A 15,726-nucleotide genomic window follows, 5' to 3' on the forward strand; every position below is an offset into this window, starting at 1 on the left:
GGGAAATTTGCCTTAACACTGACACAAATTTTCCCGTTCCCATCGACTGCTACAGAGCACTAGCAAGTCTAATCAACACTGGTATGGGATCTACGAGTCTGTTGCTGCTCGTATGCACATTCCCCACGATCCCAGATCACTGTACCTCTACCCCCTGCACAAAAATGTCTTAAACACCCTCCAAGCGACGACTTCGGCCGGATTCTGTGACGACCGTTGTCGTAGGTGAAGCAGGAAGCATCAGCAGTTGAGTAGTCCAGCCACCACGACGCCCTATACTTCAATTTGGCCGAATTGAGTACAGAGAGCGTCTTGACAAGGTGGCGGCTGTGTTCAGAATGATGCTACACCGGCTACTCCCCGCGTCCTTATCGAAATAACCAATGAGAGGAAGGCTTACAGCGGCCTACCCCTCTCATCCAATCAGCAACGGTGTAGCATAGCCCCTAGGGCATCTCCAAGATGGCCGATCAACATGGCGGCTCAAGATGTTTCTAAGATGGCGGCTGTTTCTATGACAACGACTCAAGTGGCTAGCGAGCGCGGGAGGTCCACAGCTTACCCCACGCCTGGGCCTAGCCGTTCCCGCGCAAAATCGAGTCTGGCCTCAAAGCCATACAATGAGATGATGCTATCAGCTCTAGCACTGTCCACAGACATGCCACCCCGGCCAGGGTAACATTTATGGACTGCTGATGACTGGGGCTCTAACATGAGCCCAAACATTAGATGTTTCGGTTGCTGGTTACCAAACTTAAGTCCGCCCACTTAACAAGTGCACTTAACAAGTGTACTGGCTCTCACAGGCATAAGAGCACTATTGTAAGTGAGCTGGTGAACCATCTCCTCACATAACCTCCCACCAAAAGATAAAATTTCCCAGAGGAAAATTTCATCTCAATCACCAGCCACTTACACTTAGGCTCTTAATTAAGTACACGGCGGCTGGGTGGTGGTGGTGATTCATCCGTTTTCTGTTGACGTCGGTGGCTGGCGGGGCAAGATGTGACGTCACTGGCTCGTCCAGGGTGGTACTTCCTGACCGTAGTGCGGTCGTGCTCAGGTTCTGGGTCCGGGTTAAGCCGGCTCAACGCCTCGCAGCTTCCCTTCCTCAGTCCCTTCACACTCTCGCCCCACAGGTCTGTGTCATACTGGACACAATAGGTAGCACACTGGGATGGACTTACCAATGAAGTACAGACTCAACACCTTCCCTACTCTACCGACACAATCCCGACAGTTAGCAGACTGTCTTGACTTCCAGGCGACAGGGTCTTTCTTCCTGTCTGTCTGTCTCTCACAGACCGGGTTGCTCTACCGACTGAGTTGACTGGGCTGAGGCCTCTTCAGCAGCAGTCAAACCTCGCCCCTCACTGAGCACTAGTTCACTGACCTGCTCGTTCTTCAATCTCTCAGCGACCGTTCGTTTGTCTGAACGATCTTCCAACAGCCTGAAAGATTGGTCCAGAATATCCACTTCACTTGTGGGAGCCACAGCTACCTTAGCCTCACCACTGGTAACAGCAAGCAGACGTTTACTCTCCTGAGTGGTGGTAACCCTCGCGGGTCTGGCTGGTCGACAGGTTGTGGCGGGATCACCTGATCCGGGCCACACCCGTCTCACTGGGCTCACCTCCGTTTTCTGTGCAATGAAAGGAGGAAAATTGCTCTTTTTTCCTTTTACCTCGTGCACCTGATCTTTCGCCTGATAAGAGGCGACCTTGACTTCCTCAGCTGGCGGCCGTGTGACATCGCCGTCAGCTGGTGAGACCCATCTGAGTCCCTCTGAATCAGTTCTCGTTTTCTGTGCAATAGGGAGAGGAGGATGGCTCCTGTTTCCTTTCACCTGCTGCCTCTCTTCTTCTGTCTGGGCGGCGGTGATCTCTGCTCGACCGGCCGGCTGACGCTTGGTGTCAACGCCAGCGGGTTTAACCTTCCTCTCACCTGTTCCTGTTTCCTCTGGGTCATTTCCACAGGACAGACCCACCTGGTTCCCTATACCAGGAGTATTACCTATCAAAAGTCCATACACTGCCTTTCTACTTAGTGCAGCCTTGATCTTACCTTTGATATATGGGGTGTCTACCAACACGGACACTTCTTCCATGTCCTTACCAGTGTCATCTGGGACCTGGACACGGAGGGTTCGACCTGTTCTACTCTCAGGCTCAACCACACTGCTCCTGACCATGTTAACTGTAGCACCCCGGTCTCGAAAGACACTCATCCATTGCCCATTAACTCTTCCTCTAGTTACCTCGAGTGTGTCTCTTAGGGCATTACCTCCCACGGTACTCATGCCTGTAACTTGCACCTTGGTCACCTTCTTAGTCTTAAGCCTAGTGTTGCTCGGGCACTTAGCTGCTCGGTGACCTGCCATGTTGCATGTGAAGCACCTGGGTCCCTTAACCTTGGGTTTCTGTTGGTGTCCCTTAGACTTACTTTCTTTAGGTTTGGCTCCCTTACATGGAGCTTGAGTAAACCTTTCAACCTTTGTCACACATCGATCTAGGTATGCATCCCTAGGATCGATCTTCTCCTCTCTTGGCAATAGAGGAGGTACCTCTACTTCCAGCGCCGGTACCTCTGAGCTTGGCGCGGCAGGAGGGGCTTGACTCCCCGTCCTTGCCTCGGATTGCAGTCTTGCAATTTCCAATCTAGTCAATCTCTCGTGGTGGGCATTCCACATGAAGGCCACGAACTTGGCCTTATTCTCTCCTTGCAGTCCAAAAACCATCAGCTTGAGCTGCTAGGTACTGTAAAGTCATTTCCTCCTGGGGTTCTTCAGTCCCCCTCCTGAGAGGTTGTTCTGGTATCTGATTGACTACTTCCAACGAAACGTTTCTGTGGCCCAAGGAATCAGTCCTTAGCCTAGGCTGGGGTCGCGACTCCCCTTCCTTCTCCTGGGGTGGACTCAATCCCACACCCCCTGACATACCGACTATACCACGGTCGGCTAGGGGAACTCCCTTGTCCCCTAGATCACTTCTGTTCGCTCTTTCTAGACATAGACGCCGTACATAGGCCTTGTGGTCCTCAACATACCGCCTACATTCCTCATCTGTACGACTGTTTCTATCCTTTGGCAGCACGTAATACTTAGTCACATACAGATATACGTACTTATCCCTATAATCCTCATCCATTCTGTGTGTGTGGTGTGTGTGTACCTAATCCTGCTAACCGACAACATACACACCCACAGCAATATTGTTCTGCAATGCTCTGCACACCTTTCTTCCTAGGTTTCTCAACTTGATGAGTCTTACTTTTCTGATTATGAGTCAAAAGTCTCGGGCCCCACGTTGGGCGCCACGATGTGAGAGTTTTATGACTTGTGAGAGAAGTTTTGGAATAAATTATAATTGGTATAAGGAATTTTAGCTCTGAAAATTTCTAAGAATTTTCTTTATTCTTTACCCTTTATTCCTGTCGTGATATTCAATTAGGTCGCCTGAGGAAGGACTTGCTTAGCTAACACACCAGTGTAGTAACCAGCTCATTCCTCACTTTGGGACCATGTATGAACAATTGACTAGGCGCGAGCAAACGCCGAGACCCCAATGAAAATTGAAATCCCCTCTCTTAGGCCGCCGACCTTCGCCAATCGCCGAAGCGAATCTAACGAGTAAGTCACGGGCTCTCACAACAATAATTTATTGTTGTGTGGTGCCGTATATTTGATCCAAAGCTCAGAAAATTAGTCTCAATTTTATTAGTCGAGTGTGAAGAACATTTGCATAACAATAATAATGTGTGGGGGTGTAACGAAAAGACAGTGTTAACCATAACAACTTAGTTTATTCAATAAAGTACTAACTACTACAAAAAAAGCAAAAATAAATGTCAATGACGTTACTCGAAATCCTTCCTGTGACACTATCAATGACAGCTAGACACCAGCCCCTCGGACTGCATAATGAACTAACTCGAACATAAGCGTGACCACAGAGGAATCAACAAGCAAGCAAGAACTAACAGATCTATAATCACAATTACAACAAATGACACAGTAGGTTCTGAAATACGAGTTCTCTCACATTGACAGTGGCTTGACGAAAAACGCAGACTAACCTCACACTTGTCTGGTGCCCTCGGGAAGTGGAGATATTTGAGATGTATATATATCTCGAAGTCTCTACTTCTTTTGTAGGGTCTGATGGTGTAGTGGGTTAAAGCGTACTAGTTATGGTAGCTACTGGAAGGTAGTTGTGCTTTCTGGGTTCGAGTCCCACTGGTGGGTGTTGTCCAAAGATTGTTAATCTTCACTTGTGGTTTATGCAAGTATAGGCTTATAGCTGGACACGAGTTCTCTCACATTGACAGTGGCTTGATGAAAAACACAGACTAACCTCACACTTGTCTGGTGCCCTCGGGAAGTGGAGATATTTGAAATGTATATATATCTCGAAGTCTCTACTTCTTTTGTAGGGTCTGATGGTGTAGTGGGTTAAAGCGTACTAGTTATGGCAGCTACTGGAAGGTAGTTGTGCTTTCTGGGTTCGAGTCCCACTGGTGGGTGTTGTCCAAAGATTGTTAATCTTCACTTGTGGTTTATGCAAGTATAGGCTTATAGCTGGACACGAGTTCTCTCACATTGACAGTGGCTTGACGAAAAACGCAGACTAACCTCACGCTTGTCTGGTGCCCTCGGGAATTGGAGATATTTGAGATGTATATATATCTCGAAGTCTCTACTTCTTTTGTAGGGTCTGATGGTGTAGTGGGTTAAAGCGTACTAGTTATGGCAGCTACTGGAAGGTAGTTGTGCTTTCTGGGTTCGAGTCCCACTGGTGGGTGTTGTCCAAAGATTGTTTATCTTCACTTGTGGTTTATGCAAGTATAGGCTTTTATATATATATATATATATATATATATATATATATATATATATATATATATATATATATATATATATATATATATATATATATATATATATATATATATATATATATATATATATATATATATATATTATTATATATGACCGAAAAAGTAAGATTAATAATTCTAACACGAATTTTCTCAATCTTTCGTACATTTCTTTTCACTGTTGGAGGTAAATCAAAAATCAATTCTCCAAAATTCATTTTTATTTCTAGTCTTACGCATCTCCGATTTTATATCTATATATATTTATATTATATCTATTTTATATCTATTTTATCCGTGTGCGGGGCACACGGGCCACAGGGATAAGAGCCTCGTTGGACGTAGAATCACTGTTTACCAACGTACCTGTGGACGAGACAATCTGAATGATAGCCGACAGAGTGTATCGTGATCCAGCCTGTACTCCTCTTGACATACCAGAAAATATTCTGAGGAAACTACTCCAAGCTTGTACTAAAGAGGCACCCTTCTTGAGCCCGGATGGGCACATGTAAAAGCAAGTAGATGGGGTCGCCATGGATTCTCCCCTAGGTGTCCTGTTTGCAAACTTCTACATGGGTACCATCGAGCAAAAAGTCTTAATCGACATGAACTTAAAACCGGCCATATACTGCAGGTATGTTGACGACATTTTTACACAGGTACCTGATGTCAGACATCTGCAGGAGCTGAAGGAGGCATTTGAGCAGAGTTCCGTGCTGCGTTTCACTTACGAGAGGGAAAAGGATGGGAAGCTGCCCTTTCTAGATGTAACAGTCATGGAAAAGGGCGGAGGTTTCCACACTGCAGTCTACACTAAGGAAACAAACATAGGAATGTGCCTAAATGCCAACAGCGACTGCCCAGACAGGTACAAGAGGAGTGTTGTTAACGCATATGTCGACCGTGCTCTCAGCCACAGCTCAGAATGGAAGCAAGTCGACGAAGAACTCTGTAGGGTAAGGCAGGTCCTAGTCAATAACGGCTTCTCCAATGGTTTCGTCGAAGACATCATAAGAAGGAAAGTGAAAAGCCATGCAACCTCTGAAGAGACAACTAACACAACACCTATACCCCCTATTAGACTATTTTACAGGAACTTCTTTTCCACAACTCATAAAACGGAGGAAAGGGTCCTGAAAGATATTGTTAATAGAAACGTTATCCCTACAGATAAAAATCAGAGGATACAACTGACGATTTACTATATAACCAGAAAAACGGCCAGCCTACTCATGAGAAACTCTCCAGACACAAAACAGAACGCTTTAAAAGAGACTAATGTCGTCTATGCCTTCAAATGCCCTCTTGGGGACTGTAAGCTCCAAAAAATCCAGTATATAGGCAAGACAACAACATCTCTTTCTAGGCGTTTAACGATGCATAAGCAACAGGGCTCCATTAAGGAACATATAATCTCTTCCCACAACCAAACCATCGCCAGAGAAATCCTAGTAAACAACACAGAAATCATCGATAGATACAGCGATAGCAGGCGGCTTGACGTTTGCGAGGCACTACACATCAAGAAGTCAACACCAGCAATCAACAGCCAATTATTGCACAACTATATTCTACCCACCTCAAGACTCCGCTCCAATATAGAAGCATCAAGAAATATGGACCAATAGGCTTTCTACAAACACTTCTATTAAATATCCATTGTTTCGTGTTCTGTCTTGTGTTGATGAAATTAATACCCTATTAATATCACCTCTTGTTCTGTCTTGTGTTGATGAAATTAATACCCTATTAATGCCACATCTTGTTCTGTCTTGTGTTAATGCCAAATCACCCCTTCCACCTCACTCAAATGTAGATATAAAATCGGAGATGCGTAAGACTAGAAATAAAAATGAATTTTGGAGAATTGATTTTTGATTTACCTCCAACAGTGAAAAGAAATGTACGAAAGATTGAGAAAATTCGTGTTAGAATTATTAATCTTACTTTTTCGTTCATATTTAATAATATATGTCTACAGGAAAGACTGCTACCAAAATATACTAATATATATATATATATATATATATATATATATATATATATATATATATATATATATATATATATATATATATATATGCAATTGACGATCACAAAACACTGATCATTTTATGCGGAAAATCCACAGAGAAATATGAAATGAGGTGAACGTTTCGGCTTTGTTAAAGCCTTTGTCAACACCAGACTGACTGAGAAGGGAGAAGGGGGGAAGATATATAGGCCGACACCTGACCAACCCATCCCAAGGGTTGGTCAGGTGTAATTAACCAAAAACAGGTATAGCTTAGCTTAGAATGGTCAAAGAGGATTAAGCGGTCAGAGAATAAGGATGAAAGATTAAAGAAAAGCCTCATGAACACACAATATATGAATATACAAATATAATGAGACATTGTAAGCCTCTCTATCAGAGTTGTTTCTTAAACTGTTGTGCAATATTATAACTTAAAAATGGATCAAGTTTGTACATTCCAGTACTAACATTAAGAAGATTTGGACACTGACTGATTAGAGCAGACTCAATCAAATTCCGTTCCACGAAATCCCCACAATTGGTAATGCTTTTTGCCCCCATTCTTTGGTACCTTCAATAAAATTCACTTGTGAGACTGAGGAGAATGGTACTCTTCCGTTTTTGGACATTATGATTCATAGAGTCACTAGAAAGTTCAAATTTAATGTGTATAGGAAACCATTTTACCAAAGCAACGCAACTGGTATGTACAAGACGCCTTAATCCACTTGACCATCACGACCGGACAAAATGAGGTGATAGCCGAGGCTATTTGAACCACCCCACCGCCGGCACTCGGATAGTAATCTTGATTTGGTAAAATGCTATGCCCAAGATTACTATCCGAGTGCCGGCGGTGGGGTGGTTCAAATAGCCTCGGCTATCACCTCATTTTGTCCGGTCGTGATGGTCAAGTGGATTAAGGCGTCTTGTACATACCAGTTGCGTTGCTTCTGGGAGTATGGGTTCGAGTCACTTCTGGGGTGTGAGTTTTCAGTTGCATATTGTCCTGGGGACCATTCAGGCTTGTTCGCATTTGTGTTCCTCACGTGTGCCCCAAAGAATGAGGTGATTTGGTAAAATGCTATGCCCAAGATTACTATCCGAGTGCCGGCGGTGGGGTGGTTCAAATAGCCTCGGCTATCACCTCATTTTGTCCGGTCGTGATGGTCAAGTGGATTAAGGCGTCTTGTACATACCAGTTGCGTTGCTTCTGGGAGTATGGGTTCGAGTCACTTCTGGGGTGTGAGTTTTCAGTTGCATATTGTCCTGGGGACCATTCAGGCTTGTTCGCATTTGTGTTCCTCACGTGTGCCCCAAAGAATGAGGTGATTTGGTAAAATGCTATGCCCAAGATTACTATCCGAGTGCCGGCGGTGGGGTGGTTCAAATAGCCTCGGCTATCACCTCATTTTGTCCGGTCGTGATGGTCAAGTGGATTAAGGCGTCTTGTACATACCAGTTGCGTTGCTTCTGGGAGTATGGGTTCGAGTCACTTCTGGGGTGTGAGTTTTCAGTTGCATATTGTCCTGGGGACCATTCAGGCTTGTTCGCATTTGTGTTCCTCACGTGTGCCCCAAAGAATGAGGTGATTTGGTAAAATGCTATGCCCAAGATTACTATCCGAGTGCCGGCGGTGGGGTGGTTCAAATAGCCTCGGCTATCACCTCATTTTGTCCGGTCGTGATGGTCAAGTGGATTAAGGCGTCTTGTACATACCAGTTGCGTTGCTTCTGGGAGTATGGGTTCGAGTCACTTCTGGGGTGTGAGTTTTCAGTTGCATATTGTCCTGGGGACCATTCAGGCTTGTTCGCATTTGTGTTCCTCACGTGTGCCCCAAAGAATGAGGTGATTTGGTAAAATGCTATGCCCAAGATTACTATCCGAGTGCCGGCGGTGGGGTGGTTCAAATAGCCTCGGCTATCACCTCATTTTGTCCGGTCGTGATGGTCAAGTGGATTAAGGCGTCTTGTACATACCAGTTGCGTTGCTTCTGGGAGTATGGGTTCGAGTCACTTCTGGGGTGTGAGTTTTCAGTTGCATATTGTCCTGGGGACCATTCAGGCTTGTTCGCATTTGTGTTCCTCACGTGTGCCCCAAAGAATGAGGTGATTTGGTAAAATGCTATGCCCAAGATTACTATCCGAGTGCCGGCGGTGGGGTGGTTCAAATAGCCTCGGCTATCACCTCATTTTGTCCGGTCGTGATGGTCAAGTGGATTAAGGCGTCTTGTACATACCACTTGCGTTGCTTCTGGGAGTATGGGTTCGAGTCACTTTTGGGGTGTGAGTTTTCAGTTGCATATTGTCCTGGGGACCATTCAGGCTTGTTCGCATATATATATATATGTCATACCTAGTAGCCAGAACGCACTTCTCAGCCTACTATGCAAGGCCCGATTTGCCTAATAAGCCAAGTTTTCACGAATTAATTGTTTTTCGGCTACCTAACCTACCTAACTTAACCTAACCTAACTTTTTCTGCTACCTAACCTATAAAGATAGGTTTGATTAGGTTAGGTAGGGTTGGTTTGGTTTGGTCATATATCTACGTTAATTTTAACTCCAATAAAAAAAATTGATCTCATATATAATGAAATGGGTAGCTTTATCATTTCATAAGAAAAAAATTAGAGAAAATATATTAATCCAGGAAAACTTGGCTTATTAGGCAAATCGAGCCTTGCATAATAGGCTGAGAAATGCGTTCTGCCTACTAGGTACGACATATATATATATATATATATATATATATATATATATATATATATATATATATATATATATATATATGTATATATATATATATATATATATATATATATATATATATATATATATATATATATATATATATATATATATATATATATATATATATATATATATATATATATATATATTGGCCTGTTATGTTGGACATTGTCTTCTGTGTTGGCATCGATATGTTCTTGTCTTGTCCTTACTCTCATGGTGGGTAGAGTAAATAGTTCCGTGATTTGGGTGTTCATGGTAGGTCGCTCTATTCTTATGTGAATTGCCTCAAGAATTTGTAATCTTCTTGAATCTTGGGTTTTGTCTATTATGCAAGTATTCTTGTTCAACATTTCTCTTGTTAGAGTAATGTCATGGGCTTGTCTCATGTGATTCCTAGGGGCACCAGATTGAAGATGGCATGTCAAACGCCTCGTCAGCTTGGTCGACGTCATACCTATGTACTTACATTGAAGGTTACATCCTTCGTGGGGGCAAGTGTACATGTATACAACGCTTGACTGCTGTAGAGGGTTCTCCGTCGGCTTCGGGCTGTTTTTGATAAGGAGTTTGGAAGTCTTCTTGGTTTTGTAGAAGAATATATATATATATATATATATATATATATATATATATATATATATATATATATATATATATATATATATATATATATATGTATATATATATATATATATATATATATATATATATATATATATATATATATATATATGCCTATACTTGCATAAACCACAAGTGAAGATAAACAATCTTTGGACAACACCCACCAGTGGGACTCGAACCCAGAAAGCACAACTACCTTCCAGTAGCTGGCATAACTAGTATGCTTTAACCCACTACGCCATCAGACCTTACAAAAGAAGTAGATAGTTCGAGATATATATATCTCAAACATCTCTACCTCCCGAAGGCACCAGATGAGTGAGGGGTCAGTCTGCAATTTTCGTCAAGCCACTGTCAATGTGAGAGAACTCGTGTCCAGCTTATAAGCCTATACTTGCATAAACCACAAGTGAAGATAAACAATCTTTGGACAACACCCACCAGTGGGACTCGAACCCAGAAAGCACAACTACCTTCCAGTAGCTGGCATAACTAGTATGCTTTAACCCACTACGCCATCAGACCTTACAAAAGAAGTAGATAGTTCGAGATATATATATCTCAAACATCTCTACCTCCCGAAGGCACCAGATGAGTGAGGGGTCAGTCTGCAATTTTCGTCAAGCCACTGTCAATGTGAGAGAACTCGTGTCCAGCTTATAAGCCTATACTTGCATAAACCACAAGTGAAGATAAACAATCTTTGGACAACACCCACCAGTGGGACTCGAACCCAGAAAGCACAACTACCTTCCAGTAGCTGGCATAACTAGTATGCTTTAACCCACTACGCCATCAGACCTTACAAAAGAAGTAGATAGTTCGAGATATATATATCTCAAACATCTCTACCTCCCGAAGGCACCAGATGAGTGAGGGGTCAGTCTGCAATTTTCGTCAAGCCACTGTCAATGTGAGAGAACTCGTGTCCAGCTTATAAGCCTATACTTGCATAAACCACAAGTGAAGATAAACAATCTTTGGACAACACCCACCAGTGGGACTCGAACCCAGAAAGCACAACTACCTTCCAGTAGCTGGCATAACTAGTATGCTTTAACCCACTACGCCATCAGACCTTACAAAAGAAGTAGATAGTTCGAGATATATATATCTCAAACATCTCTACCTCCCGAAGGCACCAGATGAGTGAGGGGTCAGTCTGCAATTTTCGTCAAGCCACTGTCAATGTGAGAGAACTCGTGTCCAGCTTATAAGCCTATACTTGCATAAACCACAAGTGAAGATAAACAATCTTTGGACAACACCCACCAGTGGGACTCGAACCCAGAAAGCACAACTACCTTCCAGTAGCTGGCATAACTAGTATGCTTTAACCCACTACGCCATCAGACCTTACAAAAGAAGTAGATAGTTCGAGATATATATATCTCAAACATCTCTACCTCCCGAAGGCACCAGATGAGTGAGGGGTCAGTCTGCAATTTTCGTCAAGCCACTGTCAATGTGAGAGAACTCGTGTCCAGCTTATAAGCCTATACTTGCATAAACCACAAGTGAAGATAAACAATCTTTGGACAACACCCACCAGTGGGACTCGAACCCAGAAAGCACAACTACCTTCCAGTAGCTGGCATAACTAGTATGCTTTAACCCACTACGCCATCAGACCTTACAAAAGAAGTAGATAGTTCGAGATATATATATCTCAAACATCTCTACCTCCCGAAGGCACCAGATGAGTGAGGGGTCAGTCTGCAATTTTCGTCAAGCCACTGTCAATGTGAGAGAACTCGTGTCCAGCTTATAAGCCTATACTTGCATAAACCACAAGTGAAGATAAACAATCTTTGGACAACACCCACCAGTGGGACTCGAACCCAGAAAGCACAACTACCTTCCAGTAGCTGGCATAACTAGTATGCTTTAACCCACTACGCCATCAGACCTTACAAAAGAAGTAGATAGTTCGAGATATATATATCTCAAACATCTCTACCTCCCGAAGTGGCTTGACGAAAATTGCAGACTGACCCCTCACTCATCTGGTGCCTTCGGGAGGTAGAGATGTTTGAGATATATATATCTCGAGCTATCTACTTCTTTTGTAAGGTCTGATGGCGTAGTGGGTTAAAGCATACTAGTTATGCCAGCTACTGGAAGGTAGTTGTGCTTTCTGGGTTCGAGTCCCACTGGTGGGTGTTGTCCAAAGATTGTTTATCTTCACTTGTGGTTTATGCAAGTATAGGCTTATAAGCTGGACACGAGTTCTCTCACATTGACAGTGGCTTGACGAAAATTGCAGACTGACCCCTCACTCATCTGGTGCCTTCGGGAGGTAGAGATGTTTGAGATATATATATCTCGAACTATCTACTTCTTTTGTAAGGTCTGATGGCGTAGTGGGTTAAAGCATACTAGTTATGCCAGCTACTGGAAGGTAGTTGTGCTTTCTGGGTTCGAGTCCCACTGGTGGGTGTTGTCCAAAGATTGTTTATCTTCACTTGTGGTTTATGCAAGTATAGGCTTATAAGCTGGACACGAGTTCTCTCACATTGACAGTGGCTTGACGAAAATTGCAGACTGACCCCTCACTCATCTGGTGCCTTCGGGAGGTAGAGATGTTTGAGATATATATATCTCGAACTATCTACTTCTTTTGTAAGGTCTGATGGCGTAGTGGGTTAAAGCATACTAGTTATGCCAGCTACTGGAAGGTAGTTGTGCTTTCTGGGTTCGAGTCCCACTGGTGGGTGTTGTCCAAAGATTGTTTATCTTCACTTGTGGTTTATGCAAGTATAGGCTTATAAGCTGGACACGAGTTCTCTCACATTGACAGTGGCTTGACGAAAATTGCAGACTGACCCCTCACTCATCTGGTGCCTTCGGGAGGTAGAGATGTTTGAGATATATATATCTCGAACTATCTACTTCTTTTGTAAGGTCTGATGGCGTAGTGGGTTAAAGCATACTAGTTATGCCAGCTACTGGAAGGTAGTTGTGCTTTCTGGGTTCGAGTCCCACTGGTGGGTGTTGTCCAAAGATTGTTTATCTTCACTTGTGGTTTATGCAAGTATAGGCTTATAAGCTGGACACGAGTTCTCTCACATTGACAGTGGCTTGACGAAAATTGCAGACTGACCCCTCACTCATCTGGTGCCTTCGGGAGGTAGAGATGTTTGAGATATATATATCTCGAACTATCTACTTCTTTTGTAAGGTCTGATGGCGTAGTGGGTTAAAGCATACTAGTTATGCCAGCTACTGGAAGGTAGTTGTGCTTTCTGGGTTCGAGTCCCACTGGTGGGTGTTGTCCAAAGATTGTTTATCTTCACTTGTGGTTTATGCAAGTATAGGCTTATAAGCTGGACACGAGTTCTCTCACATTGACAGTGGCTTGACGAAAATTGCAGACTGACCCCTCACTCATCTGGTGCCTTCGGGAGGTAGAGATGTTTGAGATATATATATCTCGAACTATCTACTTCTTTTGTAAGGTCTGATGGCGTAGTGGGTTAAAGCATACTAGTTATGCCAGCTACTGGAAGGTAGTTGTGCTTTCTGGGTTCGAGTCCCACTGGTGGGTGTTGTCCAAAGATTATATATATATATATATATATATATGTCGTACCTAGTAGCCAGAACGCACTTCTCAGCCTACTATGCAAGGCCTGATTTGCCTAATAAGCCAAGTTTTCACGAATTAATTGTTTTTCGGCTACCTAACCTACCTAACTTAACCTAACCTAACTTTTTCTGCTACCTAACCTATAAAGATAGGTTTGATTAGGTTAGGTAGGGTTGGTTTGGTGTGGTCATATATCTACGTTAATTTTAACTCCAATAAAAAAAATTGATCTCATATATAATGAAATGGGTAGCTTTATCATTTCATAAGAAAAAAATTAGAGAAAATATATTAAATCAGGAAAACTTGGCTTATTAGGCAAATCGAGCCTTGCATAATAGGCTGAGAAGTGCGTTCTGGTTACTAGGTACGACATATATATATATATATATATATATATATATATATATATATATATATTATATATATATATATATATATATATATATATATATATATATATATATATATATATATATACATATATATATATATATATATATATATATATATATATATATATATATATATATATATATATATATATGTCGTACCTAACAGCCAGAACGCACTTCTCAGCCTACTATTCAAGGCCCGATTTGCCTAATAAGCCAAGTTTTCATGAATTAATGTTTTTTCGTCTACCTAACCTACCTAACCTAACCTAACCTAGGTTTTTTTGGCTACCTAACCTAACCTTACCTATAAATATAGGTTAGGTTAGGTTAGGTAGGGTTGGTTAGGTTCGGTCATATATCTACGTTAATTTTAACTCCAATAAAAAAAAATGACCTCATACATAGAGAAAAGGGTTGCTTTATCATTTCATAAGAAAAAAATTATTGTAAATATATTAATTCAGAAAAACTTGGCTTATTAGGCAAATCGGGCCTTGAATAGTAGGCTGAGAAGCGAGTTCTGGCTACTAGGTACGACATATATATATATATATATATATATATATATATATGTCGTACCTAGTAGCCAGAACGCACTTCTCAGCCTACTATGCAAGGCCCGATTTGCCTAATAAGCCAAGTTTTCACGAATTAATTGTTTTTCGGCTACCTAACCTACCTAACTTAAACTAACCTAACTTTTTCTGCTACCTAACCTATAAAGATAGGTTTGATTAGGTTAGGTAGGGTTGGTTTGGTTTGGTAATATATCTACGTTAATTTTAACTCCAATAAAAAAAATTGATCTCATATATAATGAAATGGGTAGCTTTATCATTTCATAAGAAAAAAATTAGAGAAAATATATTAATTCAGGAAAACTTGGCTTATTATGCAAATCGAGCCTTGCATAATAGGTTGAGAAATGCGTTCTGGCTACTAGGTACGACATATATATATATATATATATATATATATATATATATATATATATATATATATATATATATATATATATATATATATATATATATATATATATATATATATATATATATTAGTATATTTTGGTAGCAGTCTTTCCTGTAGACATATATTATTAAATATGACCGAAAAAGTAAGATTAATAATTTATATATATATATATATATATATATATATATATATATATATATATATGTCGTACCTAATAGCCAGAACGCACTTCTCAGCCTACTATGCAAGGCCCGATTTGCCTAATAAGCCAAGTTTTCCTGAATTAATATATTTTTTCTAATTTTTTCCTTATGAAGTGATAAAGCTACCCATTTCATTATGTATGAGGTCAATTTTTGTTTATTGAAGTTAAAATTAACGTAGATATATGACCGAACCTAACCAACCCTACCTAACCTAACCTAACCTATCTCTATCGGTTAGGTTAGGTTAGGTAGCAGAAAAAGTTAGGTTAGGTTAGGTTAGGTA

The sequence above is a fragment of the Procambarus clarkii genome, chromosome 61 (assembly GCF_040958095.1).
Source record: "Procambarus clarkii isolate CNS0578487 chromosome 61, FALCON_Pclarkii_2.0, whole genome shotgun sequence".
Taxonomy (NCBI): Eukaryota; Metazoa; Arthropoda; class Malacostraca; order Decapoda; family Cambaridae; genus Procambarus; species Procambarus clarkii.